The sequence below is a fragment of the Gossypium hirsutum genome, chromosome A01 (assembly GCF_007990345.1).
Source record: "Gossypium hirsutum isolate 1008001.06 chromosome A01, Gossypium_hirsutum_v2.1, whole genome shotgun sequence".
NCBI lineage: Eukaryota > Viridiplantae > Streptophyta > Magnoliopsida > Malvales > Malvaceae > Gossypium > Gossypium hirsutum.
Window position 1 is genome coordinate 95,579,861 of NC_053424.1, and position 7,793 is coordinate 95,587,653.

Sequence of the window (7,793 nt, forward strand, 5' to 3'; positions counted from 1 at the left end):
GTGTTAAAATAAAAAAGGGCAACTGATATGACAGGTAAAAATCAATATAATAACAAATTTAACCCTCAAAATTTACAAATGATCTCAATTTAATCATAATTCTAAAAAAATTCAAAAATATATAATTGTTCATAACATATAATAATATATAAAATTTAAAAATATACAAAAATACATTAATATTTAAATAATATAATAAATTTAAATTTTATATTAATATTAAATAAATAAAAATCTCTCCACCCCTCCACCGTCCTCTCACTCTCTACTGTTGTAATCCGATAACAACCTTTTATGATATAAAATAAATTTGCCCTTTACAGTTACAAAGCCAGGGGGGCTGGCCGGGTCCCGACCCCCTATCTAGGCCATTTATAATTTATAAAATTTTAAATTAGTAATGATAAAATTGTACTTTGGCCTCCCAAAAATAATAAAAATTTGATTTAATCCTTTAAAAATTATAAAGATATAGACTATTTAAATTATGAAATTATATTTTTACTATCGTAAAATTATATAATTTAATTTCGACCTCAAAAAAATTTTCTAGCTCTACCACTGGTCCTTTAGATCTCCTTTTTCCATTTTTTGTTTATTTAAAAAAATTATTGAAACAATATTTTGAAATATTATAGTAACTTTGATAATAAATACGAAACATAAAAAATAATATAAAATGACAAAACAGCAGTTTACATAATATAAAATGATAGCTGATATTAGGTAGAAAATGCCCCCTCCCTGGATATCTAAATTGAAACCTTACAATAAAAATTTATTTGACGGATATGCATATATGCTAAGACTGCAACTAAAATTCTTATAATAAAAAGCAAATCAATTTCCGTAACAATATCGGTATTCACCCTCTGCAGAGAGGGAGAGGGACGTGAGAAAGGGAGAAAGGGAGATTTAAGTGGGGGAGGATTTTTATTTTATTTAATATTAATATAAATATTATTTTATCATTATATTCTTTTGAAGTTATTTATTTATTTTTATGTATTATTATTTCTCATCAACAATATTTTCTATTTTTTAATTTTTTAAAAATAATTATGTATTTTCATATATTTCTTTGAATGTTTTAGAATTAAGATCAAATTCAGATCATTTGTAAATTTTGAAACTTAATTTTTTAAAACTATAACTAAATTGATATAATATGTAAAAGTTGAGAGCTAAATTAATTATTATATTAATTTTTTAATTGTCGGGTCAGCTTACCATTTGTGATTTTAAGGTGAGTGACCAAAATGATCAAACTATGTAAAATGTGTGCTTAAATTGCAAACTTATTGTTTTAGATGCCTAAAATGTTTTTTTTTATAATTAGATTAATATTTGTGTAGTTTACCCTAATGATTAATATATATTATATCAATTTTTTTAATATATATTATATCAATTTTTTTTCTTATAAAAATAGGTTGGATTTATTATTAAAACATAACCCAAGTGAATAACATTAGGCAAGTAAACGATTACACTAAATGGAAGTAAAGAAACCCAGCCTAAAGGACGCCAATTTCTCCAAATATATGAGAAAACAAATAAAACCTGGTGTTTGAAGAGAAAAACAAAACCTTTTGGAGAGATAATCAGTCAAGCAGATCCGTCCACTGCTGATCCAATTCCATCACAGCAAAAAAGTGAGGGGCACATCTTCAAGAAGATAAGTAGGCTCATTCCTTCTTGTACCTTCTTTTGCTAAGCTGTGGGCGACACCGTTTGCCGATCTGATTGCATGTTTGAAAAGGCATCGCTTGAAACCATTGCTAAGTCATTTTGCATATTTGATGTAGGCCAATATCTCTGATCTGTCGTCGAGGTTTAGTTGAAGCTTCCTCACCATTGTTCTCGCATCTCCCTCTACCATCGCCATAATGATGCCCAAATCCCAGCCCAATTGAACCTCACCAGACCTTGGTATTTTTTGAGCTCTATAGAATACAGGGATATTTTCTTTGCTATTGCTTGTTGGTCCTTAGAAAGAGAAGAAATGCTTATATTTTTATGCTTGATTGTGTGGGCAATGATGGTTTTATCTATCATTGCATGAGACATAAAGAATGTGGATCCGAAGAATGTGGACGTAGCTTTCATAGTCTCCTCCACGGATGGGAAGTGGAAAAGTAAATGTAGACGGTTGCCAGAACTTGAAATATGGAAGAGGTATGGTGGGTAGCATGACCGGAGGTGCATCTAGCTCGTGGTGCTTGGGATTTGCAAGAAATATCAAGTTGTGCAGTGCTTATGAGGTGGAACTTTAATGTATTGTTGATGGTGTTAAACAAGCTTGGGAGCATGGTTGTTGTGATCTGTTGTTAGAAACAGAATGTTTGGAAGTTTTGCATCATGTTAAGGGTACTCTGATGATACATGAGTCGGATTCGTATATCATTCATGCCATTCAAGACCTATTGCGTCGAGATCGGGATATTGATATCAGGCATGTGCATTGAGAATGCAATAGGATGAATGATTGTTTAGCAAAGGCTGCTAAAAGAATGGTTATTGACTTTTATTCTTGGTCCCAACCTTATAATTTTGCTTTGAAGGTACTGCATGAGAATGTTATTGATTTATCTTTTCTTAAATTGATTGTTATGTAATACCATTACATTTCCTAATTGGCCCGGAAACTTGGTTGGTCCAAGAGCACTACATTTGAAGACGGAAGAGAAATTTAAACAATTTATAAACTGTTAGAGTTGTATGACCCAAATTCTAAGATATTGCTTACAAGTCAAGTTAAACAAAAATATATTTTCTTTTTAGGAGATTTAGTATTTATTAGTATAATATATTTAACATTTATTAGCATAGTTTATTTGACTTGCTAATTTAGCCTATAAATAGGCTCTTTTACAACATTAGAAAAACACACCCATTAGAAATTAAAACTCATAACACATTTAGAGAATTTTGTATTTACGTTTTGTGGGTTCTTTATTTTCGAGTTTTCGGGGTTTAGTTTTTATCTCCATCTTTTATACTCTTCGTTCTTTTGCCATTATAGTAAAATTATCTTTACCCGTAGTTTTTTATCCTCTTTGGAGGGGTTTTTCCACGTTAAATTTGTGTGTTCAATTTCTTAATTTATTCCACTATTTTACTTGTTCGCTGCTTAATCGGGTCGAAATCCTAACATAAACTATATAGTTCAATGACAAAACATCAAGAGCAAAATAATTATTTTGCTATTATAACTTCAAGGGTAACCTATTATGCATTTACCCATCGCACACATGCTTCCAAATCCAAATTAAGACTACTTCTACAAATAAATCTCCAAAACCTTTATCAAATGCAAAGTTTAGGCATACTTTAAATGGTTGAAACTTGCAAAACCTATTTACATATGTAGATTTTCCTTACAATTTCACTTAACATGTATGTGTGTAGTTTCAAGATTCAAACATAAAAATTAATCTTTTCAAATTAAAATAATATGATGAGAGAAAATGTAAGATCGATTCAGTTCAATTTTTTTAACCAAATTGAGGTATTAAAGTTTTTTCATTTTCCAAATCGAAACTTAACCAGTGGACATAAGAAATCTGTTATTACCGAAACCTAGTAAATCGGTTTGGTTCTATTCGGGTTTTTATATTATTTTTGGGCCTTGGACTTCTAGACTTAAATTAATCAAATTTGGCTTTAGCTTTAGACTTTTTTTTTTACTTTAATTTGATAAAACAATTCTTAGATTATTTGAAAATTATAATTTTTTTCAATTTATCTAAAAATAATAATTTATAAAATTAAAAATCTAATTAAACATTATTCAATAACTTTCAATCATCATTAAACAGAAAAACTCCAATATGATTCCTAACAAAACGTAAACACTAGATAAAGATAAATTCAATGAGATTGAGGCTAAATTTGAAAAAAGAAAGAAAGTGTTTTTAAAAAACATTTATGGTAATGTATCGTTTTTTTTTATATATTTAGAGAAGCAGGTCAATTTTAAAGAGAAAAAAAAAAACATTCTATGGGTGCATTTTTTTTATTTTTTTTGAGACATTAACTTATTTGATTAGATGGTCAAATGTTAGTGATTCTGTTTTTGAGTTTTAAGTTCAATTCCTATCCTACTCATATTTGTATTTTTATTTCATGTTGTTTCAAGTTTTACTTTTATTTTTAATTATTATTTTTAATATATTAGCTTCTTTGATTAGATGGTTAAATAATAATAATTTTAAATTTGAGTCCCAGGATCAATTCCTCTTCTAAGCACATTTATATTTTTTAATTCATGTTACTTCAAGTTCTTATTTTTATTTTTAATTAATGTTTTTAATTAATAAATATATTTTTTTCAAATTTTTTATTTTTAATTCATCTTTTTAATTAATAACATTTTTATTTATAAAATCAAATAATGTTGTCAATTATATAATAAAAAATATATTTTTGATAAAATTAATATTTATCATAATGTTAAATATATTTTATTTTTTAAAAACATCAATTAATTTTTTTGGATCTATTTTTCTTTATTTGTAATATTTATATGTCAAATATTTATTTTCTCCACAAATATTATGGGCATAATGATTTCTAATATTATAAAATCAAATAATTATTTCAAATATCAAATATGTAAAATATTTTAAATATCATTGTTTTTCATCTATATTGTGCGTATGATATTTCAAATATTTTTATATGTGAAATATTTCGATTTATTATTTCAAATATAATTATATTTATATGTGAAATATTTCAAATACACATACAAAAATATATAATACTAAAATTTACTAAACCCATGGTATGGATTGAAAAATAAATATTACACATATGAAAACTATATTTACCAAAAATAATGATATTTAGAAATAATTATTTGATTTTATAAATAAAAATTTTATTAATTAAAAAGAGGAATTAAAAATTTTAAAAAACTTGAAAACAATATATTTATTAATTAAAAACATTAATTAAAAAAAAACTTGAAACAACATGAAATAAATACAAATGTGCTTAGAACAATAATTGAACTTGGGACTCAAAATAAAATCACTATTATATAATCATTTAACTACATATACTAATATTTTAAAAATAATAATTAAAAATAAAAGTAAAGCTTGAAACAACATGAAATAAAAATATAAAATTGAGTAAAAGACAAATCGAACCTAGGACTCAAAAATAAAACCACTAATACTTAACCATCTAACCAAAAGAGTTTATATGTCAAAAAATTTAAAAGCACATTCTGTAAGAAACATTTTCTATTTCTCTTTCCAAAATCGATCTATTTCCTAAATAACATTTTCTTATATATTTTTTAAAATCAGCATTTTTTTTAAATTTAGCCAAAGATTAAGACTAAATTAGATTTAGGGTTGGCGTCTATTTAGTTGTCTAAATTCATTATTAGCCAGAGTGCTTAAAGCCAAATATTTCCCACATTCAAATTTTCTAAATGCACAACTGGGGAGCTTACATTCATTTACCTAGAGGAGCATCTGGGCAACAAAGGGTCTCCTTCAAGATGGGCTTTGTTGGAGAGTAGGTAGAAGTACTGAGATTTCTATATAGAACGATTGCTGGATTCCAAGGAGTGTTGCAGTTGGTTGGCAAAATAGAGTAGAAAATAGTGATTTGCAATTAGTCTCGGATCTAATCGATAGCTTAACTAGAACATGGAAAAGGGAGTTAGTGAACAGTACTTTTTATACGGAAACTGCCCAAAAGATTTTGCAGATCCCTTTGGCAGAAGCGGAGCATGAAGATTTCCAAGTGTGGAAAGAGGAACTTTTCGGAGTTTTCTCAGTACGAAGTGCCTATAAACTATTACAATGTGCTAGCATGGATCTTAATAGTTATTTATTGCAGACCGAAACTAAAGATTTCTTTAGAAAACTATGGGATATACAACTACCATAAAAAATTGCAATAACAGTATGGCGGATCTACTGGAATTTCATCCCTACAATGGCCAATCTAAGTTGCAAGAGAGTGGCTAACAACATCATCTGCCCTCGCTGTGGTGTTGGGGAAGATGATAGTTATCATGTCTTTAGACAGTGTTCTGCAGTCAGAAAAATATGGTCAAGTCTTAATCTCTCTTGGGGTATATCCTATATGGATCAAAATATTGGTGAATGGCTTACCTGGTTTTTTGCAAGAGGTACCAAGGAACAGTGCAGGATCTTTTGTTGTGCATCGTGGCTCATATGGAGCTCAAGGAACCAGTTTGTTCATGAAAAGAAATCCATTTCAGTACGGGATCTAGTTGAGAAAATCAGAAGCTATTTAACTGAACTGGAAGGGATCAGAGATAAGAAACTTGCCTCTATTACCGAAAACACCCATAGTCAAATAGGGGAGACATCGAGATCAACGGTATTGTTTGATGCAGCCTTTGATGGGAGAAATTTTCGATCGGCCTCGGGGGTAGTGGTTCGGGACCAGATGGGGGTAACGACACTCCATGAAAATATCTCCTCCTCATTCGTAGCCGAAGCTCATACAGGGTTAGAGGCCATCAAGTTAGTAACATCAATGGGTTTATTTTCAGTAATAATAAAGGGAGACTCGAAAACAGTTATTAAGAAATGTAAATCGCAAGAAGTAGACAAATCCGTTCTTGGAGCGATCATTCGAGATACTCAGAGAAAAAGAGACAGTCTTCAAGATGTTATTTTCTAGTTTATTCCTAGATCGGAAAATGTTCAAGCAAATAACCTAGTGAAAGGAGCACTAGAGAAAAGGGAAGCATCATACCTGGTGAGGGAAGGGAGGAGTCACAGCGCAATAGTTCCGGAAAGAAGATGGAGAGAAGAACCGGATTGATTTGGTTTTTGAAATGGGGAAATGAGAAGTCATGATAGCTAATATCCGGAAATTCTTAGAAAAGCTATCTTGGAATCGGTGTGGCTATTGACAGGAAGAGACGATCGATGTAATGCTGGCTAGGCTATCTTTCGATTTGACTGGGTTTATTAATTAGTTTTACTTTTTCTCCAGATATTTTAGTTTTTGCACTAAGTTTCCTGTTTTTTGGTTTTTTTCAATGTTCGGGCTCCTTCTTGTAGTCAAAAGAAAAGCCCATTTTTATTTATTTATGTTTTTCATATGGTCCTGAGCCCAGATGTTAATTGTTTTGGGTTTTGTTTTTAATGTTCTCAATAAATAAAAGCCCAGTCTTTATATTCCAAAAAAAAAAAGAAGATTAAATTTGATTTAAGGATTTTTTTAATTTTTAATTTAATTATAAAATATGTTATAATATAATAATTAAAAACTATATTTAAAAGTTACAAACAAAGGGTTGTGTATTGGATTTTAAATGGGTTTATATTGAGCTTATATGTTAAAAAAAAATTATCAGGTATTTTAAATATTTTTAAAGTCTAATGAAATAAACCAAAATCAAACTAAATTGATATGATTCAATGACATTATTTAAACAAAACCGAGTTGAACCGAATTACCGATTCAACTCGATTTCTCAATTATATATTTACTTTTCCGAGTAATGAATACTTATTCTTTTTTTACATTTTTCCATCAAACACTAACAAAAATTATATTTTACCTCTTTCTATTTTTCTATTCTATCAATTTTAAAGAATATTTTTCCCAAGTCAAAAGGCAAAGTGGGCAAATGCTGAAACACGAAAAGCAACAACAGAATTTCATTGATGTATGGGCAGCATTTAGTTCATTACTATTATAAACCGGAAATTTTGGTTGGAAAAAGGGCAAAACAAGTTAAAACGCAGAAATGGAAGCAGCCAAGATACGGTTCAATCCTTTCAGCT